Genomic DNA, 19,579 nt, shown 5'->3' on the forward strand with positions numbered 1-19,579 from the left:
TCCATTTACCATAATTTTATATACTAATTTACAATAATGTCAATATATATTTACTATAGTTAGGTTACTATAACACACGGGGATATTTACCATAACGTTATAGTAAACCACTTAGTAAGAAGTTACTATAATCTCATAAATTAATATAGTAATTATCGTAACTCAAGATGGCTACAGAATAAGTTATTTTGTAGCCAGCTACAGAGTAGTAGTTCTATATATATATATATATATATATATATATATATATATATATATATATATATATATATATATATATATATATATATATATATAGAACTACTATTCTGTAGCTGGCCATAGAATAACTTATTCTGTAGCCACTTTGAGGTACGATAATTACTATATTAATTTACAGTAACTCCTTACTAAGTGGTTTACTATAACGTTATGGTAAATATTCTCATGTGTTATAGTAACCCAACTATTGTAAATATGTATTGACATTATGGTAAATTAGTATATAAAATTATGGTAAATAGAGGTGGCTACAGAATAACTTATTTTGTAGCCGGCTGCTGAATAGCCCCTCTCCCTATATATATATATATATATATACATATATGACATATATGTACAGCATTTTAGGATGAATGAGCACGGAAGTTTTGCCTATCTGTATATCGGAAGCACCGTTTGGTCATTTTTGTTTCACCTTGTAAGTTATTGGCTCAGTTATTGGATTGGCCATTATCTAATTTGGTGTATGAGTCAAGTCCAAATTTTCTTGTATCCTGATGTCCACCGCGCCTCCCGCGTGCCGCGGGCTTCTCCAGCGCAAGGACCCGCCACAACTTTCTCCACGGGACCCGCCATGACCTTCTCCACCGGAGCAGCGAGCTTCGCGCCATCGACGAGCTCTACATCGGTGAACTCCACGCGCCGACGAGCCTCTATTCCCCAGCAGCAAGGAGATGTTGGGCTAAAGCACACGTTGCAAACGTATGTTCAAGTGTTTCAGATGTTTCAGAGGTATGTTGCAAGTGTTTCATATAGATGTTGCAAAAGTAGATTGGGATGTTGCATATGTTGCAAGTGTTTCAGAGGTATGTTCCAAGCGTTTGTTCAAAGTGTTTCATCTGTTTCAAATGTATGTTGCAAGCGTTTTGATCTGGATGTTGTATATGTTTCACACATGTTGTAAGAGTATGTTCAAATGTTTCAGCCGTTTCATTCTTATATTGCAGTAAGTATTTCATGTTGCAAGTTTTTTATTTGGATGTTGCATATTTTTCACACATATGTTGCAAGTGTATGTTCTAAATTTTTCATATGCTTCAGACTTATATTGTTTTCAAGAGTTTCATGTTGCAAGTGTTTCGTATTTCGGAGGTATGTTCAGAGAGTCATGGGGGCACAGCCCAGGTGCTGGGGTAGGGGCACAGCGAGCCAGGGCCAGCAGATGGAGCGCACGGCGCACCTGGGGTCCTGCGGACGGGGCATGTTCATACTCATTCGGGCTCCCGGGTCTCGCCCGCGCGGAGAGAGGAGGGGGGTCAGGGGGATGGAGTGGCGGGCGCAGCCAGGGTGTGGGCGTGCGGTGAGGCGAGGCGGATGGTAGCGGGTTACGCGTGTGAGGCGGGACGAGGAAGACATGAGACGGATGTGCACGTGTAGCAACGATACCCCATTGGCATGCATGGGTGGGCTGGCTGGTGCAGCAGCATGCGGGTGGTGTCCGGACGTCCGGGCGCTAGTAAATCCCTTCCGGTATATATTATGGTGGCGTTCAGGGTTGAAGACATTGGTGATGTACTGTTGTATTCTGTTAGCCCGTTGTGGGCTACATGTAAATGGCTTTGGGCCGACTTGAGTCAGTATGAGTAGTGTGAGGCCCAAGTCAGTACAGGGTCGTATAAATGACGGCCTGATATTGCGTCAGCTCTAGATATGGTAGCTAGTGCTCCTCCCTAACCTGCTCCTATTTTTTTTTTTTTACGAAAAAAACTGTAGGAGAGATCCCACAGTGAGATTTTAAATTATATTAAACAAACTCCTGTTTGCCTGTTCGGCTGTCCCTGATGGCCTGTTCGACACTCGTTGTCCCACAGTGAGATTTTTTAACTTTCTTGATTGTTGTTTCAAAGTCTTTGTGAACATCCTTGATAAAAGATTTGAATATTGTAAACACTTTACCCTTGTCACCAAGAAAGAAGATCCATGTATATCTAGTGAAATAATCCACTATCACAAATTTATATTTATTTCCACCAATGCTAGTGTAAGTGGTTGGTCTAAACAAATTAATGTGCATCAACTCAAATGCCTTAGATGTGCTCATCATGCTCTTCTTAATATGTGTGTTACCAACTTGTTTTTCGGCTTGACATGCACTACATAGCTTATCTTTATCAAAAGTGACATCTTTCAAGCCTCTAACTAAGTCATGCTTAATCAACTTGTTTAATTGTTTTATTTCAACATGATCAAGCCTTCTATGACATAACCAACCCATGCTAGACTTAGTGATCAAACATGTTGTCAATTGAGATTCTCTAGCATTGAAATCAACTAAGTATAGATTCTCATATCTAAATCCTTTAAATATCAAGTTCGAGCCATCTACACTTATGATCTCTACATCATCCACACCAAATATGCACTTGAAACCAAGATCACATAATTGAGCTACCGACAAAAGATTGAAGTTCAAGCTCTCTACTAGTAGCACATTGGAAATGCTCAAGTCATTGGATATTGCAATCTTACTAAGCCCTTTGACCTTGCCTTTTTCATTGTCACCAAATGTGATACTATCAAACCCATTGCTCTTGTTTTCATTGATTGAATTGAACATTCTTGGATCACCGGTCATGTGTTGTGTGCACCCACTATCAAGCACCCAATACCTTCCTCCGGCTTTATAATTTACCTACAAAAGAAGATCAATTCTTTTTAGGTACCCAAACTTGCTTGGGTCCTTGTAGGTTAGTCACCAAGGTCTTTGGTACCTAAATGGCCTTCTTCTTTGGCCCCACAATTGGTGTACCAATGAACTTAGCATTCACACCGTTGGCACCCTTATAAAGCATGTAACAAGAATCAAATTTGATTGAGGATACATTAGGTAGCTTGTTCTTGTTAGTCTTGTAATTTTACTCTATATGCCCAACTTGCTTGTATTTATTGTAAAACCGATCATTGCCCTTCATAAAGCTAGCTTTGGGAGTGACAAAGGCCGCCTTGCCTTTCTTGGGGGTATAGCCTAATCCCTCTTTGTTGAGAGAAAATCTTTGGCTACCCAAGCACTTTAGCAAGCGGGCTTCTCCACCATAGGTATTGCCTAAGGCACGAGTGAGCTCATTCACCTCCTTCTTGAGGGTCTTATTTTCCACCATTAGTGAGGTTTCACAAGTGAGACCATCACTCAAAGGTAAAGTAGAAGTGATATTTCTACAAGAAGTATTAGTGGGAGCAACAAAAATAGATTTATTAATAAGATCACATGTTAGTCCCACATCACATGATATGATCACTTGCTCCTTCTTGGCTTCCTCCACTTTGACTTGCTCAATGAGAGAGGAGTGAGCCTTTTCAAGCTTAGAGTGAGCTTTGCCAAGCTTCTTATGGGCTTCTATTAGCCTCTCATGAGTGGCATTGAGCTCATCAAAGGATTGCTCAAAAAATTTTACTTTCTTGCACAATTCTTTGCACTCCTTTCTCTTCATCTCATTGCAAGCGTGCACTTGCTCACACATGTCCAAGAGCTCCTCCTTGGTGTACTCCTCATCCTCATCATCATTATCATTCCTACAAGAGTCACTTTTATATTCATCATCATCACTCTCATCATATTTTACCTTGGTATGCTTTGCCATGAGGCATGTTGATGGAGTGTCAAAGATGGAGAGCTTCTTGTTGATGGCGATGCTTGCTAGAGCTCTCTTGATAGACTTCTTGTCATTATCACTAGAGCTATCACCATCCAAGGAACCATCACTATCCCAAGTGACTACATAGCCTCCACCCTTTTTCTTCTTTTGGAAGGTCATTCTCTTCTCCTTCTTCTCTTTATTTTCATTTTTATCTTTCTTGTGCTTCTTCTTCTCATCTTCATCATTATCACTATTGTAGGGACAATTTGCTACAACATGATCAGGGCTCTTGCAATTGTAGCATCTTCTCACATACTCTTTGCTCTTGGTGTGATCTCTTCTCTTTCTTGCACCATAGCCCTTCTTCTTCATGAATTTACCCATTTTACGCACAAATAGAGCCATGGCTTCATCATCAATGTCACTAAGATCATCATCATTACTTGATTCTTTCTTGGACTTGCCCTTGTTCTTGGATGATGATGAGCTATCCTTGAATGCTATACTCTTCTTCTTCTTATCTTCTTCTTCCTTCTTGTCATCCTTGTCATCCCCCTCCCTTTCCACACGGTATGTTTCTTGGGTCATGACATCGCCTAGTACTTGGTTGGGGGTAATGTCCTTTAATCCTCCTCTTATGATGAGTAATCTCAACATATCAAATCTTGGAGGTAAGCACATCAAGAATCGATGAGAGACATCATCATCCTTGATCTTCTCTCCCAATACCTTCAAGTCGTTGACAATGACTTGCAATCGATGGAACATCTCTGGAATGCTCTCATCATCCTTCATTTTGAAACTTGTCAACTTGTCCTTGAGAATGTACAACTTGGCACTCTTCACCACCAGTGTGCCCTCATACGTTTCCTCTAATCTCCTCCACACCTCATTTGCTCTTTCACAATCTTTGATTTGCTCAAACACCTTAGAATCAATAGCATTGTATATGGTGTTGAGAGCCATTGTGTTACATTGCTTGTTGATCTTGTCTTGGTTGGTGGGATCATCGGGATCAATGATAGCATAGTCATTCTCGGTCACATCCCATACTTGATCATTTATTGAACCAAGATACATTCTCATCTTTCTCTTCCAATAACCATAGGATGTGCCATCAAAGAATGATGGTTTGCCCCCCACATGGTTGAACACAACTTGAGCCATAATTTGACACCGAGGTTGTTAAGCCTTCAATCAAACGGTGACCACTGCTCTGATACCACTTGAAAGGTCCTGATATGGCTAGAGGGGGTGAATAACCTATTTAAAAATCTACAAATCAACTAGAGCAATTTGATTAGTATGACAAATAGTGAAATGCAAACTTGCTCTAGCTCTACAAGGGTTACAAGCCACCTATCCAACAATTCTAGTTTAAATTATTACTAGGCACACAACTTGCAAAGATACTACTCACTAAGAGCTCTCAATCTTCCTACTCTAAAGAGCTCCACTAGATGAACTTAAAAACAAAGCAAGCTCTTAATTCTAATTACACTAAAGAGCTTGCCACAACTAGTTTGCAAGAATATAAATGAGTGAGTAGGGTGATTATACCGCCGTGTAAAGAAGTGAACCAATCACAAGATGAAGATTAAGCCAATCACCATGAGAATACAAATGACAAGAGACAATCGATTTTCTCCTGAGGTTCATGTGCTTGCCAACACGCTATGTCCCCGTTGTGTCGACCAAACACTTGGTGGTTCGGCGGCTAAGAGGTGTTTCATAAACCTCATCCACATAATTGGACACCGCAAGAACCTACTCACAAGTGAGGTAACTCAATGACACGAGCAATTCACTAGAGTTACCTTTCGGCACTCCACCAGGGAAGGTACAACTCCCCTCAATCACCAAAGGCGGCCACGAACAATCACCAACTCGTGCCAATCCTCCACCACTGCACCAAGCCGTCTAGGTGGTGGCAACCACCAAGAGTAACAAGCAAAATCCACAACGCAACACAAATACCAAGTGCCTCTAGATGCAATCACTCAAGCAATGCACTTGGATTCTCTCCCAATCTCACAAAGATGATGGATCAATGATGGAGATGAGTGGGAGTGCTTTGGCTAAGCTCACAAGGTTGCTATGTCAATGAAAATGTGCAAGAGTGTGAGCTAGAGCCGGCCATGGAGCTTAAATAGAAGCTCCCACTAAATAGAGCCATTGTACCCCTTCACTGGTCACTGATCGGGGTGACCGGACGCTCCGGTCCTACTGACCAGACATAGGGCTCAGCATCCGATCGCCCGATGGTGGCCATGTGTCATCCTGTGTGCAATAGGAGTCGTCTGATCTCAACGGTCATGACATGACCGGACACTCAGCCATAAGTGACCGGACGCTGAACCCTCAGCGTCCGGTCATTTCCAGTAAGCTTCCAAAGACATAAAACCTTGATCGGACGCGTCCGGTGGTACTTGATCGGACACGGCCAGTGTCCGATCAGTTACCCTAACTTCTGTGCAGCTACGTCAGCTCTGACCGGACGCATCATTCCAGCGTCCGGTTAGTTAGAGGCCCAGCGTCCGGTCACATGACCGATACCAGGTAATCACTGCCACGCCTGACCGGACGCGCCAGTCCCCCTGAGACCAGCGTCCGGTCAGTTGAAAAACAGCGAGACTGACCCTCTATCATCTCTATCTCCTTCACCCTTGATCAAATGTGCCAACCACAAAGTGTATCACCTTGTGCACATGTGTTATCATATTTTCACAAATATTTTCAAGGGTGTTAGCACTCCACTAGATCCTAAATGTATATGCAATGAATTAGAGCATCTAGTGGCACTTTGATAACCGCATTTTGATATGAGTTTCACTCTTCTTAATAGTATGGCTATCTATCCTAAATGTGATCACACTCACTAAGTGTCTTGATCACTAAAGCAAAATGGCTCCTACATTTTATACCTTTGCCTTGAGCCTTTTGTTTTTCTCTTTCTTCTTTTCCAAGTTCAAGCCTTTGATCATAACCATGCTATCACCATTGTCATGATCTTCGTCATTGCTTCATCACTTGGAATAGTGCTACCTATCTCATGATCACTTTGATAAACTAGGTTAGCACTTAGGGTTGCATCAATTAACCAAAACCAAACTAGAGCTTTCATCAGTGTGTCAGAACAGAGCAGTCGGACGATGCCCAGAGCTTCTTTGGCTCCACGGCATCGCCATGGTCCACACAACGCCGCTGCAAGACCCTCCTGGACTCCGGCGCATGTAGACCATAGGATCAACTCCCCCAAACCGCCATGTACCCGACCTACCTTGGAATGTAAGGGGGAGGTTGGACCCTAAGAGGGGAGAGGACGATTCCACGTAGATCATTCGTGTCCTCATAGTTCCACTCGAGCTCTACACCGAGAGCAGAGCAACCCAGAGAGGGGCATCGAGAGCTCGTCCACCGCATCCGTTGTCTTCCACCTCTCCGGTGAGGGGGAAGGCTCCACCGGCGGCGAGGTGTTCTTAGGATCAGCACCGAGTGATCCCCTACCAAATCTCTCTCTTTATCCTATACACTCTGTTGTAACCCTTAGATCTTGGATGCTCTTGAGTATAAGGATCATAAGTTGCTGGATGTAGGGCATCGATTGGCCCAAACCAGGATAAACCATTGCGTCCCCTCTGTGATTCTTGTGTTCTTGAGTCCACCGGAGACACGCACTCTAACACCACTTCGAATAACAATGCTTGTCGTGGTTCTGACCCCACGACACATGGCCCAAAAATTATTTTAAAAATTGTTTATTACATGCATTGATGCATGTAATCCTATGATTTGCCAAACATACATATACGTTGCGGTCGATCATGTCCTCCTCGTGAGGGACGCAGCAATGAAAGCGCTGGATTTATTTGCATACTCTTCTATAGGCAACATCTTGATGAACTTCTCCGTGATCCTTAAGAACATGTCCATAGCATCTGTAGATGGCCCGAAATGCTATGCTATAATTGGCTCCATTACAGCTCTCAGCGCGCGTGCCCCTGTCTTTGGCGTGACAATGCCGTTCTGATCAAGAGATTCATGGGCAGCCATCTTGTCGATTAAAAATGAACCCTCAGCTTCGATTATCTCCTTCAACTCCTTCTCTGACGGCCTCTACATTGGTATGTAGAAATAGTCAAGTTTCTCATTATCGATCAAATCATGTTAATAATCACCACCACATATTATATATATACTTATATCTAGTAACTACATATGCGTGATGGTTGACATATACAGTACCTTTGATGCCATTTCGTGTAGGATGGCATTTGTGAATTCCAAAAATAGAATGGCACTCTCCGGCTTATCATCAAAACGTTGTCCAAGAATGGAGAAAACCATCCGGCCCCCGGGAACCATGTCTTGAGCTTGCATATGCAAGATCCGTGTGAAGTCATCGTTAAACTACTGAGCGTAGGCCTTGATGTACTACAAGAAATGTGTCATCTTTTGACATCTGATATTGGTCATGATACTTGAAAAATAAATCATAAGTCATTTGTGACACCAAGTTGATGAAAAATGAAATGTCAAAAGATGAGCGTCTTTAATGACAACTTGTGATGTTTAGGTGTTCAAGTCATAAAGTTATGACATCTGATTTCATGTCATAGGTTCCATGGACTTTGCCACGTAAGTAGATGCCACATAGGATGACTCGTTGATGTGGCGCTAAGATGGCAGAGTCTAGAAACGTCATAAAACTGAATTTGGCCTGTCTAAAGCCATATAGCAGCCATGTATATAATGGGCCAAGCCCATTGTTAGGGCCCAATTTATTTTAAAAGTCAGCACATTTTATTTTTAAAGCTTATTCAGCCCATTTTTAGGTTGAGGCCACCAAATACTACTAGGGCCCGCCCGCATAGCATTTTTGCTTGGCCATGCCAAACCACATATTTTCTAGGCTGGCCCATATTCTTTTTTCTAGGCTACATTTTTCTTAGACCAGCCTAAACACAAACGAGCCAATTGAAAAACAAAAAAGCCCAATATATGCTTTACAATAGCATATTCAATACTTCCTCCATTCCAAATCATAATTCGTTTGTCTTTTTTTACCTCAAGTTCGACCACTCGTCTTATTAAAAAAAATTATGCAAACATAGTCAAATTTAAGTCATTCTTGAAGAACTTTTGTTAATAAAACAAGCCACAACAAAAGAAGTGATATTTAGCATAAATTTTTTATATGACGAGTGGTCAAACTTGGGGTCAAAAAAGTCAAGCGAACTTTAATTTTGAACTGATTTAGTACATAGGTCTTCAATCAATTATCAATGCCATTACATTCAATGCCATATCAGACCAACCAGATTCAAACTTATAGAATAAAATAAAGCACATCTTAAATACAACCGAAGTCTCACATCCTAGGTCCATTACTATTCAAACACTCACCAAAGTCATACAAAAAGCTAGACTTTACCAAATCTGACAACCTTTATGGTGTTATTACCTGCAAACGCAAGCGAGAAATAAGAGGTTAGCACATGCCTCACAAAGATTTTAATAAGCAGATCGCTATAAAACATACTTAGACTATCATGGTAGTACATGTAACATTCACTGCCAAAAGCCAAGTCATCACAAAGTACACACGTACGTACAGATACAGATTGGTATCCAAGACATGAAAAACACCATTACCCATCAGCTCTACTCTATATATTTAACAGCAACTCATTCTGAACTGAAATAAGGAAAATAGGAGACAGTAAACAGTAACTGTGGCTAAGTGAACTCCAACAGAATTCCATTATTACGTGCTATCAGACTATATATTGTGAGGCCAATTCAATCAGAAAATCTCATGTGTACACAGTATAGAGATGAGAAATACACACCTATCTCCAGTTACAGTGGCTTTTTTACATAATATAGCAAAGACAAGTTCTGTAGTGTTTACTATAAAATAGAACACAAACTTATTAAATTTTGAAACTAATGAGAAATACGTAGATATCATCAGACATAATTTAAACAAGAAAAGAGGTCAGGTTGTCAAGATCTATCTGTTATCATGAAACAGAAATGTACAAAAATTTAAACTATCAAACCTTGTTGTGCCATGACTCGAATAGTTTGACAATGATAAGCTAGACACTTCAAATTGTCAAAAATTTACAGCAACCCAATTTGATTAAGAGCTCTTCAATTAAATAAATTGTAGTAGCATCCTTACTTCATTTCAGAAACAAACAAAGGCAAAAAAATTCAAACAAGCAGATCAAAAGTTCTAACAATAGTCAGTTGTAGTCCAAATCCAATACCGATCACCCACTCATTTTGAAAATATATATGATGTAGCACAGAGACATTAACTAGCCTTATTGAAATAATGTACCATATGTATCAACCCACTTTCAATATTTTTTTATTGAGAAAAGAATCTAATTTTGCTAGATTACATTTTATTTCAAGCAATAATAGCACTGCAGGTTCACATTCCAGGTCATGGGAAGATCAAAATGGACATCACAAAGACACGGATGAGCTCGCAGCTGTCATTTCCCCTTAAACACTAGAGCAAGTTTCTATCTAACGCATAACAAGGAATCAAAAGCAGATAACTATCGTCATAAATCAAAGGTGAGCTGAAGGACTCATATACTTGCATAATACTAAAGCTAACATGCTACACTCTCATGAACCTTATAATTGAAATTAAACCTTTCTTGTGCAGATACTAAAAGGACTCATATACTTGCATAATGAGAAGCTCATTATACACCGTGATCTGAAGCCATCGAATATATTGATAAAACATAGGGGGTGAAGTAAAAATATCAGACTTTGGTGTAAGTGCCATTCGGCCTGTTTCGCTGGTTGATTTCTGGGCTGATAAATCCGGCTGGTGCTGGTTTGTTGTGAGAGAAAAACACTGTTAGCTGGCTGATAAGCCCTGGCTGAAACCAACAAACGAACAGGCTGATTATTTCTAGCTCCTTTGGACAACGAGATACATTTATTGGCACATACAACTACATGGCGGTGAGTGCAAGATTTTCAGCTCACAAATGTGTCTTCCAGTTTGGTGTGAAATAATCTGAATCTTACTAGCTCTGATGACCCAAAGCAATTTTTTCTGTTCTTGACAGCCAGAAAGAATCAGTGGAACGAAACATGGTTGAGTGATATCTGGAGTTTGGGACAAGTGATACTGGAATGTGCAACCGGCAACTTTCCGTTTCCTCCTTGTGAAAGCTTTTATGAACTTCTCGTAGCTGTTGTTGAGCAATCACCACCATCTGCACCATGGGACCAGTTTTCACCAGAATTCTGTGCGTTCATTTCTGCATGGTAATCATACACTGCTCTATACCAATGCTGCCTATAGACATCCTTACCTGTGATTAAGCTACTCGAGACATGTTAGCAATTATTTTTGCATTGGCAATTATGAACTAGTATTTTAAAATGACATCATGGGGGTGCTTGCATATCTTGTTCATGGTTTTATTGCTCAAGTCAAAATATGCCTGCTTTGTATATTACATATGCACGGAAAGCATGTAGAAGGTAACACCAAGAAAGTTTGGATCATATGTTTCCTGCTGTGTCTTGGTATTCTCTATCTGCGGATTTGTCCAGCTATGTAATCTGTCCAGAGAAGGTTACTATCTGATGCATATGTTTTCATTGTGATTTTCAGTCTCCAAGGATGCTAATGATAGGTCATCAGCACAAGCCTTATTGGTAAGCCAAAAAAAAAAACAGCTTCACATCTTCATGGTCATTTCAGGAATGGTCTGCAAGACTAGACCACTTATCTTACCCTTCCCTTCCTGTTGTCTTCGATGCAGAATCATCCATTCCTGAGCATGTATGATGACCTGCATATAGATCTTGCTTCATACTTCACTACCGCAGGATCTACCCTCGCCACCTACAAGTAATAACAGTGTCCTTGTTGTTTTTGTGTATCCATTTTTGTGCACAGAATTGATACATTTTCTTTTATATACAGTTCCAGGGAACTCTAATTTTTTGTCCTCCTTAAGCAAAGGGTGTGGCGACTGAATCCAAGCGTGGTGTCGATCTCCTGGAAGGACCGTTAACACCTCTGGAAGCTGATGATGTGCAGAGCTGTAGTTTACTGACACCAATATTCGAGACCCCCCTGCCGCCGCTTCTCTCTTCTTTCCATCTACGGACAAGGCTTGGGTTGTGTAATGATCTTTGTGTGTGTCATGTGATAGGTTCCATCACTATATATATATATATATATATATAGGGAGAGGCTATTCAGTAGCCGGCTACAAAATAAGTTATTCTGTAGCCACCTCCATTTACTATAATTTTATATACTAATTTACCATAATGTCAATACATATTTACGATAGTTGGGTTACTATAACACATGGGGATATTTACCATAACGTTATATTAAACCACTTAGTAAGGAGTTACTATAATCTCGTAATTAACATAGTAATTATCATAACTCAAAGTGGCTACAGAATAAGTTATTCTGTAGCCAGCTACAGGATAGTAGTTCTATATATATATATATATATATATTATATATATATATATATATATATATATATATATATATATATATAAAATTATCGTAAATGGAGGTGGATACAGAATAACTTATATATATATATATAGGGAGAATATATTCAGTAGCCAGCTACAAAAGAAGTTATTCTGTATCCACCTCCATTTACGATAATTTTATATACTAATTTACGATAATGTCAATACATATTTACGATAGTTGGGTTACTATAACATATGGTGATATTTACCATAACGTTATAGTAAACCACTTAGTAAGGAGTTACTATAATCTCGTAAATTAACATAGTAATTATCGTAACTTAAAGTGACTACAAAATAAGTTATTTTATAGCCAGCTACGTGGTAGTAGTTCTATATATATATTATATATATATATATATATATATATATATATATATATATATATATATATATATATATATATTGCGAATACCATCACTATACATATATGACATACATGTACAACATTTTAGGATGAATGAGCACGGAAGTTTTGCCCATCTGTATATCGGAAGCACCGTTTGGTCATGTTTGCTTCACCTTGTAATGTACTAGTAGAAAGCGCGCGCCCTTGCGCGCGTGGACGAAGAAAGCGTGGCAGGGATAGAAGAAAGCACAAGCCCGTCATATTAGTTCGGAAAAGTTTGAAAATCCACAATTTTTTACAACTATTTTGTGCTAAACTAAACTAAGCCTGAAAAGATTTATGAAACTATTAAAACAAATTATGTTTTTAGGTTTTTTTATGCACAACCCAAAATTTCCAATTCTGGGGTGTGATCAACAACATATTTTATAGGGAGGAGGGTCAGTCAAAAGCGATTAAAAAGGAGAAATAGCAGGCTATCAGAAAAAAAAAAGTTTTCCAAAAGGCTTTGAACAAATTAATCGCAGGAACTACCATATCATCATGTGTTACAATGGGATTACATGAAGAAACAAAATGGATTACCTCTTTTAGAAGCCTAAAATATTGTCTAAATATATGAACATCTTTTCTTTTGAGATAATCATGACAGCAAAATGTAATACGTGGATGCATGAGCAGGCTTCAATCTGTAGACACATTAATGTATCAAGCTGCTAGCTATAACCATCCTAAGCAATGGATAGAGCTGGTCGAGTTACTGTATTTGAACAAACAAATAGACTGCAATTCAAGCAATAGAAAATACAGTATTGAAGGGGAAGAAATCAGTATGCTGTAGGCCAGCAGGAACACAATTTCTCTATGGCTGCAAACTAACTACAAATAAGGGAATGGGGTCGTAAGCTTCAACATGAATCTGCTGAAAATGGAAAACACATGGCATAATGTACTCCTATCAAGTTTAGAGGCCGTTAACTAATTTAGTTAAGAGTTGAAGAAGAAGGTACACGACATGGAAACTCTGGCCCTCCTGCCTGGGAGCTCTTTACGTGGTTGTTTGTTTTCCCAGACCGTGCATGCTTGTGGGAGCTAAAGGGCCTCCATTGGCATGCCTCACCCTCAACGTTGCTGTAAACCAATGACACCAGAAATCCCTTCAATTCACAGATAATGGCCAAACATAAAAGGATAATGGGGAAAGATGTAAATCAATCCACATATATGACCTCTTTTAGAAGCCTAAAACATTGTGTGAAAATAAGGACATCATCTTTTCTTTTGAGGTAATCATGACAGCAAAATCCAATATGTGGATGCATGAGCAGGATTCAGTTTGTAGGCAGTTATTCTTCATTTTTTTGGCATTAGAATTAATGAAATATTTTTGACATCACCTGGGCAGCTGAAACAAGGCACCTAAATCAAAATTGTGTCTGCCACAAAAATATTCTTCTTTGAATGGTGAGTTCAGGTAATTAAAATCCTACTTCTCTGAATGGCGTACACCATTCAAAGAACAATAATATTCCATCTTTGCAAAATATGAGCATTCATATCCAAAAAAATAGATAAGTTCTGAAATTGTTGAGCTAACCATTTTGAAAATAAGAATAATGTATGCCTTAGCCTAGGAGGTTCTATATATATAGATTGAATCCACCACATGGCTGTGCACAACATTTCCAAATAATCAAAATCTATTTTAATGATTTCAGCTAGTTTAATTTTGAGGGGCAGAAAGACCGTAACTCATTGTAGTAGGGGGAAAAGCACTAAAGCACTAAGTAAATAGGTAGCAGCAAAATGTGTAAGCATGTCGATCAAACGTCGTTTTTGCTGCAGCGATAGGACAGGTGCTAGATCACATCCATGAGCACAAAATCGATGCACAGATGCATACATTCAATAGCAATTAGATGAACTGGAGCCCCACCTAGTCAAGCGAACCCCTCTTCAACAGCAGAGAGGACCCCAAGAGGATTCCATGCGGCGACTGCAGTGCCATGTCCAGCGTCTGCACGCGCTGCACCACCGTGGCTGTACTTCTATCGTAGTCTACACAGTTGCACATATGCTAAGTGGTCATCATTATAAACCCTGCAGTAAAAGTAATCTAAAAAGGAGAATGACAGTAGACATGAACAGAGGTTACAAAGACAATAATGATTTGGCAGGGAAGGAAGTTGGTATATTCACAAAGAGAAAACAAAAACTATTTGATTGCCTTGCTTAACCAAAACACCTGATGTGGTATTGCGAAACTGAAGGACATTTTAGTAGTCAATCTGAATACTCCACATGAGCACAATTAGGAGAGATGGAGAGGAAATCGTAAGAAATGTTGTGAGCTGTACCTTGAGGAGCACAGGAAGCACCATGATGGCAATCTTCACACACCGTTGCTGCAATAGATAGGGCTAAGGTCAATAGGATTGAAATCAGCAGCAGCAATATACATCTAAGTAGATACTACGAACCTGGAACTAATCAATGCACCACAGGATCGATCCCCTGGTGCAGCCGCGGTGTGCAGCCAGAGCAGGAAGCCCCGGCACCGCGAGGAACCTCCACGCGCTCTGGGATAGGGGCAGTCAGCAGGGAGAAGGAGAGTGAGAGGGAGGGAGGGAGAGAGAGAGAGAGAGAGAGAGAGAGAGAGAGAGAGAGAGAGAGAGAGAGAGAGAGAGAGAGAGGAAGAGGTAGGCACCTAGGGTTTCATGGAGCACAGGAGAAGACGGCCGGCGGGACGATGCCGCATCGGGGGCAGCCGCGCCAGCGACCACCTCCACTACAGGGAATGCGTAACCTCTTCTTTTGCTGGATTGTTAATGGGAACGGAAAATCAAACCTTATTTTTTTGCGCTGCATGCTGTGAGAACCACTGAATGGGTTGTATAGGGTATTGCAAATGCTGAATCTTCAGCCATCACAGCGAGAGGACATCTGAACCTGTCTACACAGAATGCATTTGCGTATACAAAATTGATGGACATTAAAGCGAATAGAATGAAGTCCAATTAGTGGAAGCAGCAACATGTGAAATCTGTAGTCAATCGAAACAAATGGAATAAGCATAATTAGATGACTGCCTACACAACACACGTGGCTAAGAGGCCCATAAAGATATATTGTAATGGTAACTATGATAGTAACTGTAAGGAGGAGGAGAATGTAACCTGAGCAAAATCTTATTTGAAATTCGATGGCCCCATAAATAAGAGGACGCATATATGCGATCTGAAATTGAATAGAAACAGTTGTAATGGAAGGTTGATAATGCTGGAAACAATAACATACATTTATCGCTAGTGCATCTATGAAGAGACCAAAGCTTGGAGGGGTCGATCTGCATGAAGTTTTGATGGTTGTAGAACAATTGGACTTCATATATTTTAATTTTCTCTTATTTCATCCCAACCTGTAAAAGATAACCATGAAACTTGTTTAGTGTTAGCTATCTGGGTAGCATGAAAACTATGGAGAAATAATAGCTATGGAAGAGCCGCTCTTTTTAGCATCCTGACATGCCACTTACAGTCTATTAAATTTGTACAAAAGATAACAAAGTTTCTCAGGGATCGCAATTTTGTTTCCACTAATTAAAACTATAGGCAAATAACAGTTATGAAGAAGGTGCTCTTTTTAGAACCCTGACAGGCACCTACAACGGTTTTGAGGCTTGTGAATAAAAAATTTAATATAACAGGAACATAGCACTGAATCTGTATATCCACATGAAGGAAGGGGCAAAGGGCTGTTGGCCATGTCCGGGGCATATCTCGGGAGTTAAAAGCACACGGAGATAAAACCTGACCAAATCGATTCGTTGTCCAACACCGATATTGAAACTCAGCAATCATTTATTTTGGTAGCACTAAAACTATAGACAAATAATAGTTACGAAAGAGTTGATCTTTTTTACCATCCTGACATGGCACTTACAACGGAATAGTTTTTTGAGCATTGTGAAAAAAAACTAAAATATAACAGCAACATAGTACTGAATTTGTATAACCACATGGAGAAAGGGGCAAGGGGCTGCTGGCCATGCCCAGAACACTTTCGGGAGTTAAAACCATGCAGAGATAAAACCTGACCAAATCAAGTTTTTGTCCAACACAGATATAGAAACTCAGCGACTTTTTAGAGCTGTGAACTTTCACAAACTCTTGAAAACCAAACGGCCATGGAGGCGACTACATCAAGAATCTGGACACAGGAATGGACATATAAAAACACCAACCAATCATACTGTATCTTCTACCACTTACCAAGCTCGTAGACGTGAATAGATAGGTTTCGCATCCGAGAGTCATGTACTCATAACCCAAAGGAACAAGGCTATCATAGCAACAGACCTGCAAATGAATCCAAACAGTACCTACGTGCTGCATCAGAGCATGTCCAATGATTTTACAGCTTGAAGCAATTTCATCCATTCAAGCAGTGAATATTCAGTTCATAGTGGGAATTTATGAAACGGTCTCATTTTTACATTGTTCCTAGAAAGTGGCAGTTTGCATGACATACTACCGATTTCAAAGTAATGTACAAACCCAGGGAAAGATTTCCATCTCCACAAAACGTCTATATGGTAAAAAAAAATTAATTGAGTTAATTAAAATATTCGCAATTGTCTAGAGATAGTGGGAGTTTCAAAGTATTCGCAATTGTCTAGAGATAGTGATATGTCCTTCAAACTACAGACTTTTTATGCAGTACATGTATATGCATTTCTAAAAAAGTATATTAGGCCCTTTTTCAGAGGCTCTGGGAAAAAAACTCATGTATAGTGCTAACCTGCTATGCCCTACCAATACAAATTAGCTATTTCTATTAGAGGATCTGTAGCAGTATTAGAGGATGATTAAACACAAGCCTCGATTGGATCTCATTCTAAATTTCTATGACAAAACCCCAATAGCCTTTTAACAGAGCCACTATTATGGAACCTGCAGTTAATTCATTTTTTCATTGACCTGCTGTCATCACCTATTGAAACCTTAACATGACAGTGGTATATATTACTATCTTATATCTGGACAACAATAGTGTAGGCTATATAAGTGCATGCCCAATTAAGCTCATGCATTTTACCTAGTGCATTGCGAAGGCAGGTTGATAATACATATCCAAGGTTAGATATATATGTCAAATCGTGCGGCAAAAAACCAGCCAATGTGCCTACAGGTGCGTAATTTTTATGTGGAAGTCTCTCAAGAACGCATACTTTGCTCAATGCACCGTCTACTAAAGGAAGCACTGCCATCAGATGGCTAGAGAATGTAGCAGCCTCTGACCTCCAGGTGGCCATATTCCTGGAAATCAAATAATTTTAGCAACAATATAGGTAATGGATTTGTAACATAAAATAGAAGTAAAAGGACTATACATTTCACATTGGCCACAATTTACCTTTGTTCTAGGTAGACCTTCCTGCTCCTGTATCTTTGCATTGCGTAATAATATAGGACCAAAATTTGTTCCCTGACGGGTTTGTGGCCCATGCACTCCCAATCATGTCTATTGTAGGTTGAAAGGAATGACGCCAAGTCCATTGTAATCAATAGGTAGCTAACAAATGAAGCTAGCAACACATGGAACAGGTTTTCATAGTTCACACTAAATTAAGAGCTTCCTCAACTTGCAGCTCAGGCAACAGTTCTGACAACAACAATACAGCTTGTACTGCAATATCCATACTGACCAGATAAGGATCGTGCCGCAACACTAATAGCAAATAACTGAACAAACCAATGACAGTAGGCAAAATGAAAATACTAAACTGCACTGGACCAGATAGTACCTTTTGGTTGGGCTATTTCCTTTGTGTCTATTTGTCTCAGAATAACCAGGCGTCCAAATGATTCCGAATAAATTTATGTTAGTCACAAAATCAAAAGTAAGAGTAAAGCTGATAAAGAAAGACAACATCGAGAACCAAGAGTATCACCTGACACAGCATGATGTGGTTCCCCATCCAATTCTGATTTTCTGGTTCATCCAAAAAAGGAGATTCCCAAAGCAGGGGTCGGACTGTGGCCCAGCCGACCGCAGGCAGCACGGGCCTGACCAACCGTTGACAGCGCACCGGCGGACGTGGGTCTGCAGGCAAACATAGGCATTCGCTGCAGGCTGGGTACCGCGGCATAGCGCGACAGCTGACCCCCGCGGCCCCGTCCACTGGAATTTGGGAACACAACAACAGGAGGCAGGAGGAGTGTCGCTGCCTGCGACAGTCCGTTAGACAAGGGAGGAGAAGAAAGTGAGGGTACCGGCAGACCAAGCCGCCGAGCTGAGACACTGCGGCCGCCACCACCACCGACAACGAAGAGAAAGTTAGGGTTGAGGGAAGACGTGCCGGCAGGGGCCAGCTGGAACCACGCACGGCACCGCGCACCCATCCGCCGGGCTAGGCACCATCGAGAGGGAGGGAGGCGGAGCGAGAGAGGAGGCGGAGATGACGCAGCGAGTCGCGCTACGCGGCGCTGGAGGCCAGGGGAGCCGTCGGCCGGCACTGACTGGCACGGCACCACGTCGCGAGAGAGGGAGAGGGCGCACCAGTAGCGAGGGGACGTAGCGATGGCGAGCGGCGATAGGACGGAGCGGTGGCGACGAAGCACATACAAGGTGGATCGGAGGAGAGGGAGGAAGAATGGTGGCGATGCTGATTGGGCAGAAACCGAGGCGGAAGAAAAGGACAGCGGGAGAAGCAGAGGCAAAAGCCGCACAACACTGAGGGAAGTTGAGAAAAGCAGATGAAAGCCACGAAGGAGCTGCAGAAGCCGCTTCTAGCCGAATCCGCTCCGGACAACCGCGGCCACACGATCGAAGATCT

The 19,579-nt window shown here is 40.8% G+C and overlaps 1 long non-coding RNA gene and 1 pseudogene across 1 annotated transcript; one reads left to right on the forward strand and one right to left on the reverse strand.

Annotated features, from left to right (window-relative positions):
* The window catches only part of LOC136523379 (mitogen-activated protein kinase kinase 3-like), a 45,615-nt pseudogene extending 33,875 nt beyond the window's left edge, over positions 1-11,740 (forward strand).
* A 2,147-nt stretch (positions 11,741-13,887) lies between these two features.
* LOC136522172 (uncharacterized) lies at positions 13,888-15,342 on the reverse strand. Its single transcript, XR_010775802.1, has 3 exons — positions 15,222-15,342; positions 15,099-15,146; positions 13,888-14,799 (listed from the first exon to the last, which is right to left on the reverse strand). It is a non-coding gene; the product is annotated as an uncharacterized lncRNA (long non-coding RNA).
* Between the last annotated feature and the right edge of the window lie 4,237 nt (positions 15,343-19,579).

The sequence above is a fragment of the Miscanthus floridulus genome, chromosome 18 (assembly GCF_019320115.1).
Source record: "Miscanthus floridulus cultivar M001 chromosome 18, ASM1932011v1, whole genome shotgun sequence".
Lineage (NCBI taxonomy): Eukaryota > Viridiplantae > Streptophyta > Magnoliopsida > Poales > Poaceae > Miscanthus > Miscanthus floridulus.